We start from the raw sequence: 14,202 nt of genomic DNA on the forward strand, positions 1-14,202 counted from the left end.
AAATTGGTGGTCTCTCTAAAACCAGAATGAAGTAAGAATTTCCATTTCGTAGCATGTTAACAACAGGATAGCCACCAAAGGTTAGAGATTGACAAAAAGGCATATATTAAAATTAGGATCAGGAAGAAAGCTCTTAAGGTCAAACTTAATGTGCTGTGATGGTGACCTCTAGTCTCAGTGACACAAAAATACCCACTCAGCTCAGGGGCTTTAAGATTCATGGCTGCCACTTGCAGGAGTAAACAGAAGTCGTGATTGACTTGAGTCACTCTGGTGACTCTCTCTGCAGATTATGAGGACAAGAATAAATATGTAATTCAAGCAAGCAGGAAAAAGTCAAGAAACAAATAATACACAATAAGCAAGGTCCGTCAAGTAAAACAAGAAACCGTAAGGACATTCATAGAATCATAGAATCACAGAATCATTCAGGTTGGAAAAGACCCTTGGGATCATTGAGTCCAACCATCAGCCCTACTCTACAAAGTTCTCCCCTACACCATATCCCCCAACATCTCATCTAAACGACCCTTAAACACATGCAGGGATAGTGACTCCACCACCTCCCTGGGCAGCCTATTCCACTGTCTGACCACTCTTTCTGTGAAAAATTTTTTCCTAATGTCCAGTCTAAACCTGCCCTGTTGGAGTTTAAAGCCATTCCCCCTTGTTCTGTCACTAATCACCTGTGAGAAGAGACCAGCACAAACCTCTCTACAATGTCTTTTCAGGTCACTGTAGAGAGTGATGAGGTCTCCCCTCAGCCTTCTCTTCTTCAAACTAAACAGTCCCAGCTCCCTCAATCTCACCTCATAGGATTTGTTCTCCAGGCCCTTCACCAGCTTCATTGCCCTCCTCTCCACTCGCTCCAGCACCTTGATATCTCTCTCATATTGAGGTGCCCAAAACTGGACACAATACTCCAGGAGTGGCCTCACCAGTGCAGAGTACAGGGGGACTATCACCTCCCTACTTCTGCTGTTAACTGGTACTAGGAGGAAGACCAGGAGAGAAAGGCCTATTCTGCTGCTCTGCAGAGGGTCAGAATTATCAGGGAGACTTTGATAAAGATTACAAAAACATTTAATACCTTTTACACTAGTTTTCACTAACAAATGATGTTATCACAATTAATGACAGCAGAGAAAAATTCTCAGCTTTAAATGGGAATAGATTGTCTTAAATATTTTCAAATTATCAGGAACTATTAAATTTCAGTTGTCATTCTCAAAGAGCCACCAAATACAACTTACAACCCATTAGCAGTTATCTGTAAATAACTCAAAGTGAATGGATGAATAGAGAGGAAACAAGGTGCTCGTCTTCAAAAGATGGGGAAACAGTGTGTGAAATTACAGGTTTTCTGTTTACATTAAACTCCCAGAAAAATATTGGAGCAAATAACTAAGCTATTCATGGTCATCTACAAGAAAACAGAGAACAGACTAACAAACTATATGAATTTATCATGAGTAAGAAACCTGGAGGGTCATGCAAAAGAAGGTACATGTCATACACCTGGACTTCACCTTAGTGTATTTCGAATCACCAGTGATTTAGATGATGATATATGCAAAAGGATGCTATTCAATAGAGACAGCTCTGAAGCTCTGCATGTAAACTGGAATAATCCATTAGCTGAATAGAGGATAGGTAACAACAGACTAGGAAGCAGTTCTGCAAAAAAGGATTGAATGAGAGAGGGATTAAGAGGGTCAGTCAACAGTATCAGACTGTTAAGAGAAATGCAAACACCATACTGTTAAATAAACAGAAGTATAGCATGTAAGACATCTCACATATCCCTTCAGGATTTGTCATGGTTACGGTACTGTGCACAGTTTCTAACTACAAAGCACTAACATCTGTTTGAGCAATGCAGGAATAGATTGTCTGGGGAGGTTGTGGAGTTTCTACCGGTCCTTGAAAACAGCGCAGACAAGCGTCTGTTACAAATGCCTATACCTGTATAGCATTCTGAGGAGTGCAAAGGAAAGTTAGCTGTAAGGACCACATTCATGGGTCACAAATGTGTCTGGAAAAATGACCATTGCGATAAAAAAAAAAAAAGTTAACTGTGATATTTAATATATTGCTCAAATGCCAGCATATAATGCATGTTGCTCTACCTGGTCTTTGCCAGTCTATGCCCAGCCTGTCACTGGGTATATGCAGGCTCCTAGGGCAGACCTGCTCAGGTATTATTCAATCCTGTACTCCCCAGGACAGGTCCCTGCACACAGGGTTCCATGCTAGGAAAGAGAACAAAGTCTCCACCGCCTGTGGTCCTGCTTACAGCAGTGCATACTGTGGTTACTCCATGCAAGGGGAGGTGACAGCAATTTGTGCTCCTCTTTCACCATCTGCAGGCACAGAATGCAAGAAATTATCTTCTCCTTACATTAAACAAGTGTGTCCATGGTTATTAAATATTTCTTTGTGACTGAAATCATAAAGTTAAAGGGTTTTTCATACTTCTTTCCAGCTCAGTGTTTTTCTTGGGAGTATATTCATTATCATGTTATTACTAGGGAGATACATGCTGTCTTCTGTGCAGTTTCAGGACATACAGATTCAAAATGGATCAAAGACACAGCCACAAGGTTTTGATCACTTGAAAACAGAATGAAAATGTATCATCCACTCTTCTTTCAAAGCTGATTACATGTAATTATGACATATGGCACATGCATTGGAATAATTTCATTTTGCTGGCACAGGACTCATTCCACAAAAACTCCATTAAAAAGCAAAACTAGAATTCAGACTCTACACTTTTTAATATATCTCTTCTGAGCTTCTGCTGGGCCTGTTTTATTATATTCTATTAAGGATTTTGCAAGCATGGCACAAATCGAAGGCCAAATCTATTCCTTGAAAACAAAGTTACAGGTTGAGATTAATTCAGTTCCCTGGGAAGTGGGCTAAGGTTGGAAGTTAGGGCTTTAGCTCATTTAACTCCCTCAAGCTAAAGGCAGGCACCTATTATAAAATAGATTCATGGTCCTCATGCATTAGGAGTCTAGTCAGCATTTTGATAATTCTGCAGGTAAACTGCTACTAGACCTTGATTTGTCAGATCACACGTCTCCTGGATTTCTGGTCCTGGAGTAATTTCTAAAGTTTGCCTCCCTCAGGGAAAGCTCTGGTGGCGTAATTGTAGTGGTGTTAATGCATTTTCAGTGCCTCAAATCAGTGCATACAATTCAGTCTTCCTATATATTTCTTAGCACGATTAATAATTTCTATAGCTTAGAGTGCCTTAGAGCTCTAAACCCTTTGCTTTTCGTTAGCTCCTGAGGCATGGATGTGTTTTGTCATTATGCCTAACAGATTCCCTTTTTGATGCCACAGCTGTGTAGTAGATGAGTTTGCCAAAATACTCAGCTCACAAGTTTGACTCTTTAACCTCAGTAGCGAAGATCTGCAATTTCAGCTTCAAAAATGCCTGGTGGTATGTCAGGTAATATAGAGTCTATTGCATTTCAATTCAGAGGAAGAATATTACCCCCATCAGCTGTGACCAAGTTAGACAACTGGTTCCTGAGACTTCTGTTAACTGGGCACTGAACTTAAACACTTTCCCTTGCCTTCACAGAAAACTACCTGTCTCCTATGACTAGTGAAGGCACTCAGGGAGACTGCTTGATGTAGCTGGCTAAACTACATGCCTTAAGTGGGATGATGTGAATCCCTCCAGATTTCTAATTGAGAAGGTCTGAAGCTGGAGGAAGGGACCCATTCATTTTTTCCCATAAATTTTTGTGTTGATCCTTTTGGCATTGTAAATAAAGTTAAGGCTGTTCCCTTCTGTAAGTCACTGGCAGAGTTTGGAGAGTCAGACACTTAAATGAACTGATTTTTGATTCATCCCATGCTGATTTAGACCCACACTATTCCCTTCCTCTTCTCTTCTCTTGCCATTGTCTGAATCCAGATTTTTTCTCCTCTGCCAGAACATACTCATGTGATGAGCACAAAGCAGTGCTCTTTTTAGGACTATTAACTTCCATTTCAGGAACTTAGCAACAACATTCCTCTACCCCCACACTAGCTTCTCTATCCAATTAACTTCCATGCCTGATTTTTCCAAGTTTTATAAGGTTCAGTTTCTATTATAAGCTTCATGGAAAGGACAATCTCTTTTTTGATAATGCATGAACTGTGCCATGACTTACAGGTCAGAGAGACTGTTTTAATAGTCCCTTTTTTCAAATTTGAAATAAAGTATCCTAAAAAATGGACTAATGCTTGTGCCCAAGAGAAGTTACCAAGGAGCAGACCTTTTTTGCAAGTTAATCTGCTTCCCCCTTCTGTTACCTACACTCCTCTGGTCAAAATTGCCAACGTTTTCCCCTGTATAAAGATACATGCCTCTCTGCTTCTTTAACCACAATTTATTCACATGTTGTCTTCGTACATTAATATCCTTGTACAGTCTCCCTGAAAGGGGACAGTTTTTATATTGTAAAGCATTTTGCACATTGTAGATGATTCAGAAATAGAAAATAATATTTAGGACTGCATGCAAGCTGACATGTATATGGAATATTCATGAGTATCTTTGTAAACAAAGATATGAATATTCCACATAAATAAATGTGCTTAGATTTACCACATACCCCAGAAATGAGAGAGAGAAAAAAACCTATGATTTGGTACAAAGGACATTTCAGGCATTTCTGCATATTGCTACTGTCACATGCACTTACCTTATCGAGGTCCATTGAAAAATCCGTAGAGGCTTTGCAAGGCTTTGAACGAAACCCACTGGGTTTTTTTTAATCTGTTAAATTAATTGTGGAGTTTCTAAATATGATTAGTTAGATAGGACTTAATTCAGAAAGATCACCCATTTTTTGTTTTGGTTTGGTTTAAGTTTGCATACACGCCCAAGAACATTCAGAGGTCAACTCCCTCTCAAGTCCACAGCATGCAGGTGGCAGATGGGTCAGCCCCTCATGCAGAGTCACACAGTTTTAACACACAATTTTTGTCCAACATTTCTCTATATCTTACATGTTTTTGAGCTTCCCCTGTTGTAATTGCTTTTATTGATGACTCTGGTGTCTGTACTCTCTATTTTCTGTAATCTCCAAAGAAATTCCTCTTGCATTCCTTGCAGGCTTGACCCACTCTTTACTTTAAGCCATGCCCCTGAGTTCTTGCACACTTGACACAACCTTAAGGAAGGTTTAGTATCTGCCCTCTTAATTCCTTCCAAACTTTGGATACTTCAGTCAAATCAACTCATAGTTACCTTTCCCCAAAGAAAACAGACTTTACTGCTGCAGTTTCTCTTATAAACAAGATCACAGTGCTGAGGAACCACATTAAAAAAAAAAAATCAACAAAACAACCAAAAAACCCCACCTGCGTAGTAATATTTATTATTGTAGTGGATGACCAGGGCAGTAAGGGAGAAACTAGCTGACCATGTTTCTTTTTCCACAGTAGTAAAGTTCCTCACTGAAAAATAATGTTGTAAGTAGATGTCCATTAAATTTAAAAAAAAAAAAAAAAAAAAAAAAAAGCACCCTATTACTAATTAATTATGAAAAGGTGCAAACATTTCAGTCTGAAGGAGTTATAGCTAAGATTAACCATTACGGCATATTCTGTTCCCTGGCTCCTCCTCAGGCAGAGAGCAGCTCTCTACCATACTAACATAGTGCGAAGCATAGGGACTTTCTGGGTCTGAGCCTTTAAAGCATTCTGTTGGTGTAATTCCACATTTTTTCATGAAGTACACTTGAAGCAATATAATAAAGAAAATTTAACATAGTGAAATATTTTAAGGTTCTGACATTTAGTTTGATTTCGCAGCGGGATGAAAAAAAGCAAGATCTTTTCAAATAAGTATAATTTTGAAATGAATGTGCAATAGAAGTACTTCATCAATAATAATTTTGTAAGCATATTTCAATAACTGCCTATAAATCTTAAATACTAAATAAAGCAAACCCTGACTGTCCTAAAGATAAATCACAGCTAAAAAACTATACCATAAACAAAGTAAGTTTGTTTCTTATTATGGGAAATACTTTGGTTTTCCCACTATTAAAAATTGGACAAAACATTATAATCATTACCTTGAGCTGACAGTACATTGTTCTACAAAGTCTGGAAAGATGTCTACCAGACATTTCTTATTTATCCAGACTCTCAGAAAAAAATGTTGAACGTTCTTCCAAAAATTTTGAATGTTCTTTATATTTCTGGAGTCTAAAATCCCGCCTTTTGGGAGCTAGCTTTTTTAATAAATCTTGGTAAAACCACTCACCTCTCAAATAGTTCACAGGCTTTCTTCTCTCATATCTTACGTGCCATATAAGCAAGTTGAAGATTCACTGAATAAATTAGATAAATAGGCAGATAAACAAACACAGAATCACAGAATCGTCTAGGTTGGAAAAGACCTTGAAGATCATCCAGTCCAACCATCAACCCAACATTAACAGTTCCCAACTACACCATATCCCTCAGCGCTAAGTCGACCCTTAACACCACTCCTATTTCTGTGTTTTTAAAATGCTCTGATTTTTGGGTCATAGAACAAATGTTTGATTCCTTCTTCTATACCATTTTATTTCTCCTGATTTGTGTATTTTATGCTCTCCCCATTCCCCATTCAGGGAGACATTCTTCTCACCTAATTTTGATTCTCTAAAAACTGAGTATGAAGTTTAAGCCTTAAGGCATGTATACTTTTCTGGTCTAGGCGCTGTGAGAGGAATATCCAGAGGGCAATTAATTGGGGTAGTATGTGGAACAAATATTAAAACCAGTCAGCTACACATGTAAGTATCACACAACTGCTACTTTACTGGAAATCAGTTTGGTCCTTATCCCCTATTTTGGATGTACTGACTTTGATCTTCCAAGATAACTCCCACTGAGACAGGCTTGCAGGACAGTCATCATTTCATTAGACTGAATCACTTTAATTTTGAGTGACTTTGCTGGTTGGAGCTACTTTGGTCTGTGGGAAAAGCTTGGAAAAATACAATTATAGAATTTTTAAAGATAGTTAAGATTAAGTAATGAAAATTAATTAAAATTCATTTAGTCTTGCTTGGTTAAAATTGTACAAATGGTATAAAATATGAAATTTCTGGTGTAAAATTTTACTGCCTCCAAAATTTCTCAATCTTTATTAAGCTTATCAAATCAGGAAAAAAGCAGGAAATGTTAAAAATTATGCAGATGTTTTGATTTATCTATTTTTATAGTAATTTGGATTAGCATATGCAAGTTCATAATCACATTAGTTGGCATAAACACTGTACATGTTTTTTCCTCAGTCAGTGCACTAGAACCTGTTGCAGCATCAAAGAGACTCCACTTTGGAGCATCACCTAACTGGGTTTGTTAATAAATAATTTTGTATGTCATCATTATTCAGCACAGTGTAGAGTGCTTTGACAAGCAAAAAGGGGAAAAAAGATATGGCAGAACTTCATCTCTCTCTAGTACAGTACCTATAAACTGATACAGAGCCATATGCTCATCTCCCATAAGAAATCATTTTGCCAAGTTGAGTTTGCTTATGGCTGTGACAGAACAAGTTTTTCAGGAAGATGGCAATGAGGGGAGGCATACAAAGCCCTGCAAGTTTACCAGGGTGGAAGTAAAAGTTGGTAATCTCCTTTATCCACAGCCCTCCACACCATCTTGACTCATAAAAGAAGTGGAATTCAGTTTTCAAACACAAACATAGTCTCAGCTTTTTTTTTATTAAACACAAGGAATTTGTCTTATTTATATACGTTAGTATCAGGTGAGCCAACATCTGGCATTGCCTTTCATAAATATAATACCTTGATACTGTTTTGTGAATGTTGAAGCACAGGTGCTGGACTGACATACCTAATGTATTCTCTCATGAGTAATACTGTTTATTCTTGGAGGTGGTATATTGGTGCTGTGATGGGTTGACAGTAACTGTTCAGACTAGATAATCTGTTATTTTACAGGCTTCCATATAGAGCACCATCAAATGCTAAGGTACTGTACTTCTGTTCAGCTCTGCTGGAGCAGAGAAATCAATGAACACTGAGGAATTCAAATTCTCTCTTGCCTCAGACCATATGTACACATAATACAGTGAGGTGACCTGCAGTAATCCTGAGGCCTATCCCATCTGCCTCTAGGAAAAGCTCTGGGGAGAAAAGAAAAATAGACCAAGGTGAGGTGGATGTTATGAGCATACCAATGGACCTCTCCACCTTTCTGTATGACCCAGTGGCAACAAAGCAGCTCTTTTACCTATATTATACCACGAAACAGCAGCTTTGCAAACAGAAATAGTTTCTTCTCTAAAATGTCTTTTTCATTCCCTTCAGTTCATTTAATACATACTTTTCACCATATGAAAGAGTGAACAGATATAGTTACTTGCGTGTTTGCTTTTGAGTCAGAGGGTTCAGCTACCATATGTTTCTACCCCGAGAAACAAAGTAGAAATGACTTGTGCTCCATGTGTCCATGAAATAGTACTAACAGTTAAATGACTGCAAAAGAAATGCTGTGACAATATGTTTTTCTTTGACACAGGTGCACCACGGAGCCACAGCCTCAAAAATGTCAAAAGTTCAGAACAAGCAGAAAGGATCACATCCAACTTCACTCCAAAAACTCCACAGTATCCCCAGTTTGAGCAGACAATCACAGGACCCCAGCTGGAGGCTGCAGTCAGATGGATGACATAGGTTGGACATGTATACATCTTTCCCTGCAGGCCCCTAAAGTGCTGGGTGAAGGAGCAAGGTAGGGTGAGGGAGGAGTCAGAGGGAGCCTGCAGATCTAAGAACAAATTCTGGTAAATACATAACAGTCTCCAGGAAGGTACAAGATTTTAAAAGATGTAGAGTACAGTACGTGAGTGGAAGTGGGTGATTTTGGGTGCTCCCCTGCACCAAATGTCTAGTAGACGTGCAAGTGTAGCTGCAGGGGAATGGACTTGCTGGTTTGAGTCTAATCTCCATTGCATTTTCCCACATGACTCAGGCCCAGTGCAGTTTGCTGGGGTAATCAGGTGACACCCATGATTTTCACAGTCACAGAGAATTTTGCAGTTATTATGATCAGCAAACAACTTCTGAACATTTGGCCATTCCCCCAGCCATAGGCTCAGAGACACTTGTGTGACCCAAATGGGCCCTCTGGCCTCCCTCTGCACCACCAGGGAGAGGCAGGGCCTCAGTGCCCTCAGACAAAACCCTGCCTGGAAATACATCTCCCCCTCTTGCCGGTGAAGGGAGTGTGAGGAGGGTGTTCACCTGCACACCATATTAAGTGCCTGGAAGTATAAGAAGTGAATCTGCATACACATTCGCTAGCTCCCTTCACATTGTGCCTCTCCACTCCAGCTTCATTCACCACCTCCTTCTTCCATGGATTTTGGAGCTTCCAATGTCTTTCTCCAAACTGCTGGCTCCACTCACTCATGGGACCCCTGACTCCTTTCCTTTTCCCAGATTCTGCTGAAATGGATTTCCAGAGGAAGATAGCCATCAGCCGTGCTTCCTCTTACAACTGAGTAGTAAAAGAGACACCTATGAATGGAATACAACTTCAAAAAGCTTTATACCAGCCTAATAATTGCTAGAAATTAAATGCCTCTAAAATATATTCCTAACAACCTTTGGATCAATATGTTTACTTCACATACAGCAAACTTTCCAAATAAGTTAATATACTTTTGTTTGGGGATTGTTTAAAATGGACTGTCTTTTATTTTATGAAACTCACCAGCTGTTTGACAAATATGGGAATATTTTGTTTAATTTTTCCATTTTTGCAGAACGTGGAGTAAGTAGCAAGTTACACCTATGAAGCCAAGGTAATAAAACCTAATGAACTTATAGCCTCAAACGAGACTTTGAACACACTTTGTTACAGCAGTTTAAATTAAGTACGATGCCATTAATGCAATTAGAGAAAACATAATTATGCTATGCTTCTGCTGCAGAAGAAATCTGAGATGCATGCTTATTCTTATCAGGCACTGAAATCCGGAACACAGAGCTTTATTTTCTGTCTAAAAGTCTTAGCACATTCAGGCTGAGTGGAGTTCTACCAGCAATACTTTTTGCCTCAGCTCTGGTCCTTTCTTGCCTATTCTGTCAAATAAAGAAAAACTTTGCTCTGGTCAAGTAGCAGTGGTAGGTAAAAGTATAAACACTCCGTGTGTATACTTGAATACTTCATTGAATGTCTGAAATCTGTGTGAGACTATACTCTAGCCAAGATTTGCATAACTTATCCCTAGTAATATTCCTATAGAAGCCAATTCAGTTGCTCTTTAACTTTTGTAGATAGTCATTTGGGGAGATGCAAGAAGTGCTGGTGCTGGCATCTCTGACATCTGCACTCCTTCACCCACCTGAAGCTAATTTTAAAATAATATTAACAAAGTTACAGTAGCTCAAATAAAGATAAATCTCTTGAACTGTCTAATGAAGTTAAGTAATTTTGTAAATTAACTTGTTTCATTTATCTGGGGTTTGTCCATGAGTATGGAGATCCTCACATTTATTCAATTAAATCAATTAAAGGCTGAATAATCTGTGTAAGTAATAGAAGTTCCAAAGCCAATTTATGAGCACTTTACTGTAGGCAGCCTTGTCAAACACTTCCTGAGGAGCAAATGGAGAGATTAGGCTTGACTTTTTCCCAGTTTGCTACTTAAATTTTTCATCATTTATGTGGGAAACTGAGTCGTGTCTGTGGGATTTCATTTGCTTTGTAGCAAAGATTTCTTTTTAACACTTCTCTTTCAGTCATAAATTATCCTAGGTACTCAACTTCCTGACAGGTAAACTGATGTGGACCTGCAGAAGGAGAAGTAATTTGTGATGCTGAAGTTCCTCTGTGATGGAGTAAGATGGTTTCAAGGAATCGGACAGTGGAAGATGAGTTTGAAAGTTCAGTGTGAAGTCTTATGATCTTCACAAGTGTTTTTTGGATGAGGAAAAAACATATCCAAGATTGCTTTGGCTGCAACATAGAAAGATGTGAATTCAGCTATACAGACTGACAGATAGAATTTACTTCTACTTTTCCCCTGTAACCCCCAACCAGCTGCAGATTTTCAAAAGCACAAACAGACAGTTAAGTGCTCAGTTGGACTGAAAATGTATGGAAGTTCATTTCTCCACTTTTCTGCATTGAAAAACATCTTTTTGTTAGCTTTGTGTCAAATGTAAACCTGCTATGAACGGTTTCATGAAGGACTCTAGAATAATATTTTACAAGAATTTAAAAAAATATTTATGTCCTTATTCATGCATTGTTGCCTATTAATACTTGCTGAATAAAAACTGTCACTTCAACTATTTATGAGAAACAGATTTGACCATTTCAGTATTCATAAGATTTGCTTGACAATTTTCTGTTGAACTGAAAGTAAAATTTAGAAAGCATTGGTATTGGTTGCACACCACTCTTTGAGCAACAGGTCTCCATATTTGACATCTGAATGCAACCTGATATTTACATATGCATTTCTCCTCCCTAAAGGACTGTCATATCTTATATCTTTGAAATGTGCTCTTTGAAAATTTTTGTGGCTATTCTGCTGCTCAGGTGTGCTGGAAAGAAGTTAACTGCATAATCTGAAGGGAGGATGAATTGTCTCTAGAGGTCTGCCTGGCCAAAAGAACCAGGGTAGCAAGCAATAATGTTCTTGTATTTCTATAGCACCAAGGTGAGACAGGGTGTAAAAGAGAAAAAGTAGCATTTTGAAACATCTTCCTTAGTAACAGCAAAGGTTTTGAGATGATTGATGTTTGCTAGAGCCCTCTTGCCCATAGGGTCAGTTAGGCATGAGCCTGAGAACCTTCTGCATGGAGCCCATGGCAGAGGAGAGGCAAGATCCAGCACTACACCTGCATAAGCAGCACCATGGTAAAGGAGGGAAAATGCTAAGGTGTTCAGTAGTGTAAAGCAGACCTCACAAATCACTTTTGTTAGGCAGAACTCTGGACTTCACCTGAAAAAAATGCAGGTTTTAAAATTCCACAATGTCCTCAGTGTATAAGTGACTATCACTTAGGGCACCTCCCACACAGGATCAGTTGGCTAAGCAGCAAAGCAAGCACAGAAGACTGGACTTGCCATCAGTCTAAGAATTTCCAAGACTATGAGTCAGCCATGCTCTTAATGGTAAGAGACTCCTCCTTCCTCAGCCAACAGTGTAAGAGTTCATTACTTCAGAGACATCAATGGTTGTGTGAATCGGTTGCTCCATCGATGGAAGTGTTCAAAGCGAGGTTGGATGGGGCTTTGAGCAACGTGATCTAGTGAAGGATGTCCCTGACCGTGACAGGGGGTTTGGACCAGATGATACTTAAAGATTCCTTCTGATGCAAACCGTTCTGTGATTCTATGATAATACTGGTTGTGTGGTAATACCAGAAATCTGAAGAACTAGTGTACCCTTTGTCAAGCGCTTGGAAAGAATACAGCACATAGGAAAGGATTCAGGGATCCACCTTGGTCATCTGTGACAAGTGTAACCATGGGCCATGAAGAAAGTATTTCAAGGATGCTGTAACCACACATCTGATTGGACACTAACTGTCCTGTGCTTTGGGTGTGTTAGCTACACACAGGCACTAGGGTACTGTGGTGGTTTAGCCCCTGCCGGGGTCTGAGACCACGCGGCCGCTGCCCCTCCCCCACAAAGGGAGTGAAATACAAAGCCCCAAGACTGAAATAAGGAAAGGTTTAATACAACAGTGCAATAGCAACACAACAAATAATAACAATAACAATAACAGTAATAGTGATAGCAATGAACAGAGCAAAATAGCTACCAAATACAGCAGTTTGAAGCACGATGTACAAAACCACGAGTGCACCGCGCTCCGCGCCAGGAAAATGTGACCTGCCAGGATGTGACGTCCGCATGGTATCTGAATAACCCGGCTAGAGCTCCCCCCCACTGCTGGGAAACTTAACCCTATCCTGGTTAAACCAGGACAGGTACATACTGCTCTAAGGCTTCCTGCTTGGGCAGGAAAAGTCTGCAAGAGGCATAGAGGCAGGAACTGATGGTCACCAGATTGAGAGGCACTGAAAACTATGTAACAGGTTCTGTACAAACAACTCCCTGCCTGCCAGTCTTGACACCCAAAGAGTCAGACCAAGGAATCACTTCCCATAAGCAGACCAGAAATGCTAATATACCACTTGTTTCCCAGTCTCCAAAGAGTGATTAGTTCTTCTCTTCTTCCCAGTTGCTCCTACAACAAGAGAGGATAAACAAAAGCAAGGAAATTTTTATTCTATCTGAAACAAGACAAATGATCACCAGTCAGTGAATGAGGTATCCTGGTTTAACTCAAATTCTTATTGCTGTGATGTCCCTGAAAATCTGCAGCTGATGAAGACACTGGCGGCTCCGGATGATTACTGGAAAATTGTTTTCAGAAAGATCTATTCTAAGAATGCTTTCTTAAAGAGATGCATACCATAAAAGTACCTAATTTACAGTAGCTGTATTACTGAAGATGACATGCAAAGTATATCTAGATGACCAAATTTAGCTGTGCTAAAAGATACTGGACACTGCTTTGCACTAACTGATTTCCACTAATGCAGTAAACTGGAGTAGAAAGTCATTACTAGATTAAAATTTAATGCTAGATGAGGTAACACACACTGTAGTATAATACAAGAGAATTTTTTTGAAAACAACCCTAATGTGGACTATGTGATAAATGATATATATTCTAAATCCATTTGCTGACCTCTAGCCAACACTCTAGAAAAACTGTAAATTTTTTGGAATATGAAGATACTCATATGCTGCCAAGAAGCAGCAAATTTACAAACTAAAAGACTCAGGTTATTCAGTCAGGGTAAATCTGGACGAAAAGTAGAAGTCGGTAATAAAAGTATCATCTGAAAACTGGACAATATAGTAAAATAAGATATTTTCAGACTTAACAGATGCAGTATATTCAGTTACAGTGTGGGTGCTTTTCATGTCCAGCCTGGAAAATCAAATATGAAATTTAAGAGATTTTTCAATTTACATAGAGTGAAAAAAAAAATCTTGAAAATAGCACAAACTGCATCCAAATGTTTGGAAAAAATATATAGGATATTTATGTGATTAGATAATCTCCTTAGGGTAAACAAGAATGCTCATTAGAAGCTCTGTATCAGGAAAAAAATAGCAAGTCATTTAAA

This window comes from Strix uralensis, chromosome Z (assembly GCF_047716275.1).
Source record: "Strix uralensis isolate ZFMK-TIS-50842 chromosome Z, bStrUra1, whole genome shotgun sequence".
NCBI classification, from domain to species: domain Eukaryota; kingdom Metazoa; phylum Chordata; class Aves; order Strigiformes; family Strigidae; genus Strix; species Strix uralensis.